The 9,127-nt window shown below is 40.8% G+C and overlaps 1 non-coding gene across 1 annotated transcript; it reads right to left on the reverse strand.

Moving 5' to 3' along the window:
• Positions 1-296: 296 nt before the first annotated feature.
• On the reverse strand, positions 297-404 carry LOC148568100 (small nucleolar RNA R71). Its single transcript, XR_015883006.1, has one exon. It is a non-coding gene; the product is annotated as a small nucleolar RNA R71 (small nucleolar RNA).
• Positions 405-9,127: the final 8,723 nt, after the last annotated feature.

A 9,127-nucleotide genomic window follows, 5' to 3' on the forward strand; every position in this document is an offset into this window, starting at 1 on the left:
GAGCAAACAATTTTGAGCTGAAACCTCAATTAGTTTCTCTGATGCAGCAGAACTGCAAGTTTTATGGACTTCCATCTGAAGATCCTTTTCAGTTATTAACTGAATTCTTGCAGATCTGTGATACTGTTAAGACTAATGGAGTAGATCCTGAAGTCTACAGGCTCATGCTTTTCCCCTTTGCTGTAAAAGACAGAGCTAGAGTGTGGTTGGACTCTCAACCCAAGGATAGCCTGAACTCTTGGGATAAGCTGGTCACGGCTTTCTTAGCCAAGTTCTTTCCTCCTCAAAAGCTGAGTAAGCTTAGAGTGGATGTTCAAACCTTCAGACAGAAGGAAGGTGAATCCCTCTATGAAGCTTGGGAGAGATACAAGCAATTGACCAAAAAGTGTCCTTCTGACATGCTTTCAGAATGGACCATCCTGGATATATTCTATGATGGTCTATCTGAATTAGCTAAGATGTCATTGGATACTTCTGCAGGTGGATCCATTCAGCTAAAGAAAACGCCTGCAGAAGCTCAAGAACTCATTGACATGGTTGCTAATAACTAGTTTATGTACACTTCTGAGAGGAATCCTGTGAGTAATGGGACGCCTCAGAAGAAGGGAGTTCTTGAAATTGATACTCTGAATGTCATATTGGCTCAGAATAAAATATTGACTCAGTAAGTCAATATGATTTCTCAGAGTCTAAATGGAATGCAAGCTGCATCCAACAGTACTCAAGAGGCATCTTCTGAAGAAGAAGCTTATGATCCTGAAAACCCTGCAATAGCAGAGGTGAATTACATGGGTGAACCTTATGGAAACACCTATAACCCCTCATGGAGAATTCACCCAAATCTCTCATGGAAGGATCAACAAAGGCCTCAACAAGGCTTTAATAATGGTGGAAGAAATAGGTTTAACAATAGTAAACCTTTTCCATCATCCACTCAGCAACAGACAGAGAACTCTGAACAAAATACTTCTAATTTAGCAAACTTAGTCTTTGATCTATCTAAGGCCACTGTGAGTTTCATGAATGAAACAAGGTCCTCCATTAGAAATTTGGATGCACAAGTGGGCCAGCTGAGTAAAAGGATCACTGAAATCCCTCCTAGTACTCTCCCAAGTAATACAGAAGAAAATCCAAAAGAAGAGTGCAAGGCCATTGATATAACCATCATGGCCGAATTCAAGGAAGAAGGGGAGGACGTGAATCCCAAGGAGGAAGACCTCCTGGGACGTCCAGTGATCAATAAGGAGTTTCCCTCTGAGGAACCAAAGGAATCTGAGACTCAACTAGAGACCATAGAGATTCCATTAAACCTCCTTATGCCATTCATGAGCTCTGATGAGTATTCCTCTTCTGAAGAGAATGAGGATGTTTCTGAGGAACAAGTTACCAAGTACCTTGGTACAATCATGAAGCTGAATGCCAAATTATTTGGTATTGAGACTTGGGAAGATGAACCTCCCTTATTCACCAATGAACTGAGTGATCTGGATCAACTGACATTGCCTCAGAAGAAATAGGATCCTGGAAAATTCTTAATACCTTGTACCATAGGCACCATGATCTTTGAAAAGCTCTGTGTGACCTTGGTTCAGGGATAAACCTCATGCCCCTCTCTGTAATAGAGAAATTGGGAATCTTTGGGGTGCAAGCTGCTAAAATCTCATTAGAGATGGCAGACAATTCAAGAAAACAGGCTTATGGACAAGTAGAGGATGTGTTAGTAAAGGTTGAAGGCCCTTACATCCCTGCTGATTTCATAGTCCTAGATACTGGGAAGGATGAGGATGAATCCATTATCCTTGGAAGACCCTTCCTAGCCACAGCAAGAGCTGTGATTGATGTTAACAGAGGTGAACTAGTTCTTCAATTGAATGAGGACTCCCTTGAGTTTAAAACTCAAGGACATCCTTCTGTAAACATGGAAAAGAGGCACAGTAAGCTTCTCTCAAAACAGAGTCAACCAGAGCCCCCACAGTCAAACTCTAAGTTTGGTGTTGGGAGGCCACAACCAAACTCTAAGTTTGGTGTTGAACTCCCATATCCGGACTCTAAGTTTGGTGTTGGGGAGTCTCAACAATGCTCTGAACATCTGTGAGGCTCCATGAGAGCCCACTGTCAAGCTATTGACTTTAAAGAAGCGCTTGTTGGGAGGCAACCCAATTTTTATTTCTCTAATTTTAGTTTTATTGTTATTTCATGTTTTATTAGGTTCATGATCATGTGGAGAGTCACAAAATAAATCGAAAAAATAAAAACAGAATCAAAAACAGCAGAAGAAAAATCACACCCGGGAGGAGGATCTTACTAGCGTTTAAACGCCAGTAAGGAGCATCTGGCTGGCGTTCAACGCCAGAGAACGCCAGAAATGCGCAGTGAAGAAGAGCTGGCGCTGAATGCCAGAAACAAGCATCTGGCTGGCGTTCAATGCCAGAAATATGCTGCATCTGGGCGTTGAACGCCCAGAACAAGCATCAATTCGGCGTTTAAACGCCAGAATTGCATGCAAAGGCATTTTACATGCCTAATCGGTGCAAGGATGCAATTCCTTGACACCTCAGGATCTGTGGATCCCATAGGATCATCTCAGCATCTGTGGACCCCACAGGATCCCCACCTACCTCCACTCACTCTCTTCCCTCATCTCAATGTTCATCCTCTCTTCCCAATAAACACTCTTCCCCAAAATCCTTCATCAATCACCTCAATCTCTATTCCCTATCACCACTTCACCACTCACATCCATCCACTCTTCCCCATAAACCTACCTCATAAACTCCACCTACCTTCAAAATTTAAAATCAATTCCCCACCCTTATGGCCGAACCTTACCCCCCTCCCTTCCCTATATATAGCCCTCCATTCTTCCTCATTTTCACACAACACAACCCTCTCTTCCCCTTCTTGTCCGAATACACCTCTCCCTCCTCTCCTCCATATTTTCTTCTTCTTCTTCATCTATTCTTTCTTCTCTTGCTCGAGGGGGAGCAATATTCTAAGTTTGGTGTGGTAAAAGCATAAGCTTTTTGTTTTTTCATTACCATTGATGGCACCTAAGACCGGAGAATCCTCTAGAAAAGGGAAAGGGAAGACAAAAGCTTCCACCTCTGAGTCATGGGAGATGGAAAGATTCATCTCCAAAGCTCATCAAGACCACTTCTATGATGTTGTGGCCAAGAAAAAGGTGATCCCCGAGGTCCCTTTCAAGCTCAAGAGAAATGAGTATCCGGAGATCCGACATGAAATCCAAAGAAGAGGTTGGGAAGTTCTAACAAACCCCATCCAACAAGTCGGAACTCTAATGGTTCAAGAGTTCTATGCTAATGCATGGATCACAAGGAACCATGATCAAAGTAAGAACCCGAACCCAAAGAATTATCTCACCATAGTTCGGGGGAATTACTTAGATTTTAGTCTGGAAAATATAAGGTTGGCGTTCAACTTGCCAATGATGGAAGAGAACGTACGCCCCTATACAAGGAGAGTCAACTTTGATCAAAGGTTGGACCAAGTCCTCATAGACATATGTGTGGAAGGAGCTCAATGGAAGATTGACTCAAAAGGCAAACCGATTCAACTGAGAAGATTGGACCTTAAGCCTATAGCTAGAGGATGGTTGGAGTTCATTCAACGCTCAATCATTCCCACTAGCAACCGGTGTGAAGTTACTATAGACCGGGCCATCATGATCCATAGCATCATGATTGGAGAAGAGGTGGAGGTTCATGAGATTATACCTCAAGAACTCTACAAGGTAGCTGACAAGTCCTCCACTATGGCAAGGTTAGCTTTTCCCCACCTCATTTGCCATCTATGCAATTCGGCAGGGATTAACATAGAAGGAGACATTCCCATTAAGGAAGAGAAGCCCATCACTAAGAAAAGGATGGAGCAAACAAGAGAGCCCATTCACGGATCTCAAGAGACACATGAAGCTCATCACCATGAGATCCCGGAGATGCCTCAAATGCATTTTCCTCCACAAAACTATTGGGAGCAAATCAACACCTCCCTAGGAGAATTAAGTTCCAACATGGGACAACTAAGGGTGGAACATCAAGAGCACTCCATCATCCTTCATGAGATTAGAGAAGATCAAAAAGCAATGAGGGAGGAGCAACAAAGACAAGGAAGAGACATAGAAGAGCTCAAGGACATCATTGGTTCCTCAAGGAGAAAATGCCACCATCACTAAGGTGCACTCATTCCTTGTTCTTACATTCTCTGTTTTTCGTTTTCTTTATGTTAAGTGCTTATCTGAGTTTGTGTCTTATTACATGATCATTAGTATTTAGTAACTATGTCTTAAAGTTATGAATGTCCTATGAATCCATCACCTCTCTTAAATGAAAAATGTTTTAATTCAAAAGAACAAGAAGTACATGAGTTTCGAATTTATCCTTGAACTTAGTTTAATTATATTGATGTGGTGACAATACTTTTTGTTTTCTGAATGAATGCTTGAACAGTGCATATGTCTTTTGAAGTTGTTGTTTACGAATGTTAAATATGTTGGCTCTTGAAAGAATAATGACAAGGAGACATGTTATTTGATAATCTAAAAAATCATAAAAATGATTCTTGAAGCAAGAAAAATCAGCAAAGAACAAAGCTTGCAGAAAAAAAAAATAGCGAAAAAATAGAAAAAAAAAACAAGCAGAAAAAGCCAAAGCTCTTAAAACCAAGAGGCAAGAGCAAAAACCCAATAACCCTTAAAACCAAAAGGCAAGGGTAAATAAAAAGGATCCCAAGGCTTTGAGCATCAGTGGATAGGAGGGCCTAAAGGAATAAAATCCCGGCCTAAGTGGCTAAACCAAGCTGTCCCTAACCATGTGCTTGTGGCGTGAAGGTTTCAAGTGAAAACTTGAGATTGAGCGGTTAAAGTCAAGGTCTAAAGCAAAAGAAGAGTGTGCTTAAGAACCCTGGACACCTCTAATTGGGGACTTTAGCAAAGCTGAGTCACAATCTGAAAAGGTTCACCCAATTATGTGTCTGTGGCATTTATGTATCCGGTGGTAATACTGGAAAACAAAGTGCTTAGGGCCACGGCCAAGACTCATAAACTAGCTGTGTTCAAGAATCAACATACTGAACTAGGAGAATCAATAACACTATCTGAACTCTGAGTTCCTATAGATGCCAATCATTCTGAACTTCAATGGATAAAGTGAGATGCCAAAACTATTCAAGAGGCAAAAAGCTACAAGTCCCGCTCATCTGATTGGAGCTATGTTTCATTGATAGTTTGGAATTTATAGTATATTCTCTTCTTTTTATCCTATTTGATTTTCAGTTGCTTGGGGACAAGCAACACTTTAAGTTTGGTGTTGTGATGAGAGGATAATTTATACGCTTTTTGACATTGTTTTTAGTAGAATCTAGTTACTTTTAGGGATGTTTTCATTAGTTTTTATGTTAAATTCACATTTCTGGACTTTACTATGAGTTTGTGTGTTTTTCTGTGATTTCAGGTATTTTCTGGCTGAAATTGAGGGACTTGAGCAAAAATCAGATTCAGAGGTTGAAGAAGGACTACTGATGCTGTTGGATTCTGACCTCCCTGCACTCAAAGTGGATTTTCTGGAGCTACAGAAATCAAACTGGCGCGCTTCCAATTGCTTTGGAAAGTAGACATCTAGGGCTTTCCAGCAATATATAATAGTCCATACTTTGGCCGAGTTTAGACAACGTAAAAGGACGTTGAACGCCAGTTCTATGCTGCTGTCTGGAGTTAAACGCCAGAAACACGTCACGAACCAGAGTTGAACGCCAGAAACACGTTACAACCTGGCGTTCAACTCCAGAAAGAGCCTCTGCACGTGTAACATTCAAGCTCAGCCCAAGCACACACCAAGTGGGCCCCGAAAGTGGATTTATGCATCAATTACTTACTTCTGTAAACCCTAGTAGCTAGTTTAGTATAAATAGGACTTTTTACTATTGTATTAGACATCCTGGATTGTATTTTTGATCCTGTGATCACGTTTTGGGGGATGGCCATTCGGCCATGCCTGAACCTTTCACTTATGTATTTTTCAACGGTAGAGTTTCTACACTCCATAGATTAAGGTGTGGAGCTCTGCTGTTCCTCATGAATTAATGCAAAGTACTACTGTTTCTCTATTCAATTCAACTTATTCCGCTTCTAAGATATTCATTCGCACTTCAATATGAATGTGATGAACGTGACAATCATCATCATTCCCCCACGAACGCGTGCCTGACAACCACTTCCGTTCCACCTTAGATTGAATGAGTATCTCTTGGATCTCTTAGTCAGAATCTTCGTGGTATAAGCTAGATTGATGGCGGCATTCATGAGAGTCCGGAAAGTCTAAACCATGTCTGTGGTATTCCGAGTAGGATTCTAGGATTGAATGACTGTGACGAACTTCAAACTCGCGAGTGCTCGGAATAGTGACAGACGCAAAAGGAGGGTGAATCCTATTCCAGTATGATCGAGAACCTCAGATGATTAGCCGTGCTGTGACAAAGCATTTGGACCATTTTCACAAGAGGATGGGATGCAGCCATTGACCACGGTGATGCCTCCAGATGATTAGCCATGCAGTGACAGCGCATCGGACCATTTTCACAGAGAGGATGAAAAGTAGCCATTGACAATGGTGATGTCCTTACATAAACCCAGCCATGGAAAGGAGTAAGACTGATTGGATGAAGACAGCAGGAAAGCGGAGGTTCAGAGGAACGAAAGCATCTCTATACGCTTATCTGAAATTCTAACCAATGAATTACATAAGTACTTCTATCCTTATTTTCTATTTATTTATTATTATTCGAAAACTCCATAACCATTTGATATCCGCCTGACTGAGATTTACAAGGTGACCATAGCTTGCTCCATACCAATAATCTCCGTGGGATCGACCCTTACTCACGTAAGGTTTTATTACTTGGACGACCCAGTGCACTTGCTGGTTAGTTGTGTGAAGTTGTGAAGTTATGTTTGGACTATGGTTTTGTGCATCCATTTTTGGTGCCATTGCCAGGAAGAAAACGAACAACAAATTTTACAACCTGAGTAACAATTTCGCATACCACATATAAACTAGAATTGAACTTCACCCTCTAATTGGAATTAAGTGACCAAGGAATTGGCGGTTGATAAAGGTTAGAGGACACTAAAAAGGTCTAAGGAACTAAGGTTTAGTCACGTATAGTTTGCCATGAATTGAATCTTGCATGATTAAAATAGTTAGTAAGAAAAGTCAATCCGGAAGATAGATATCTCTGAAGCCTTAACTGTTTTCTCCATATATATTTCACCTCAATTTACTCCTTATTTTCCGATTCTATAAATTACTGTTTGATGCATTTGAACTCTCAACACTCTTTTCTGTTTGTCTAACTAAGTAAATCACTTAACCATTGTTGCTTAATCCATCAATCCTCGTGGGATCGACCCTCATTCAGTTGAGGTACTACTTGGTACGACCCAATGCACTTGCTGGTTAGTTTGTTGGTTATAAATTCCACACCAAACACCCTGATGACTCTGAAGGGTGTATGAGAGTTAATATAATTGTGCCTCTGATTGAAGAGGTATTTGAAGCCGAGAAGCTTGAGGATCTTCTAGAATCTCCTTCTGAGGATACTTTGCTTGAGACTGATGATTCACCACCTCGGGAGGAGAAGTCCCACATACCTAGCACTAAGGGAGGGGCTCTGTAGCTTGAGTGAAAGCCTTTACCTCCATCATTGAAGTATGCCTTTCTAGGAGAGCAAGAGACTTATCCAGTGATTATTAGCTCCTCTCTGAAACATGAGGAGGAGGAGGCGTTGATTCAGGTACTTAAGAGACATAAAACTTCTCTTGGATGGACCATTAGTGATTTAGACGGGATTAGTCCAACCAAGTGTATACACAAGATCTTATTAGAGGATGATACTAAACCAGTTGTGCAACCACAGAGGTGACTAAATCCAACCATGAAATAGGTGGTGTAGAAAGAAGTAATGAAGCTTCGGAAAGCCAAGATCATTTACCCTATTTCTGACAGCCCATGTGTAAGTCTTGTACAAGTGGTTCCCAAGAAAGGAGGGATGACAATGATTAAGAATGAAAAAAATGAGCTCATTTCCACAAGAATCGTCATAGGGCGGCGCATGTGTATTGACTACAGAAGGCTCAACAATGCTACATGAAAGGATCACTTTTCCCTTCCTTTCATTGATCAGATGCTTGAGAGGTTAGCTGGCCATTCTTTCTACTATTTTCTAGATGGATACTCTGGCTATAATCAGATTGCTGTAGACCCTCAAGATCAGGAGAAGACGGCGATCACTTGTCCTTTTGGAGTATTTGCTTATCAGAGGATGCCGTTTGGACTCTGTAATGCCCCAGTGACTTTTCAGAGGTGTGTGCTTTCTATTTTCTCAGGCATGGTTGAAAAGTTCATTGAGGTATTTATGGATGACTTCTCTATTTTGGTGATTCTTTTAACTCTTGCCTTAAGCACCTATCCTAAGTCTTGAAACGATGTCAAAAAATAAACCTTGTTTTAAATTAGAAAAACTGCCACTTTATGATAACTCAAGGTATTATTCTTAGTCACTGGATTGCAAGCAAAGGAATAGAGGTTGATAAAGCTAAGGTGGAGGTAACTGAAAAATTACCACCTCCTACTAATGTTAAGGCAATAAGGAGCTTCTTAGGACATGCAAGATTCTACAGGAGGTTCATAAAGAATTTTTCTAAAATTGCTAAACCGTTGAGCAACCTCTTGATTGCTGACACTCCTTTTATTTTTGATAGTGACTGTTCGCATGCCTTTGAAACCCTAAAAGCAAAGCTTGTTTCTGTACCCATCATAGCCCTTCCCAACTAGGATTTACCATTTGAGCTAATGTGTGATGCTAGTGATTATACTATAGGGGCTGTCTTGGGACAGAGGCAAGACAAGCTTATACACGTCATTTACTATGCTAGTCGTGTATTAAATGACGCGCAAAAGAATTACACTACTACAGAGAAAGAATTATTGGATGTAGTTTATGCATTTGATAAGTTTAGATCCTATTTAATTAGTTCAAAGGTTATTGTTTATACTGACCATGCTACTCTTAAGTACCTTCTAACCAAGCAGGATTCTAAACCAAGATTGATCAG

Source organism: Arachis ipaensis, chromosome B4, assembly GCF_059453495.1.
Source record: "Arachis ipaensis isolate K30076 ecotype BB chromosome B4, ASM5945349v1, whole genome shotgun sequence".
Lineage (NCBI taxonomy): Eukaryota > Viridiplantae > Streptophyta > Magnoliopsida > Fabales > Fabaceae > Arachis > Arachis ipaensis.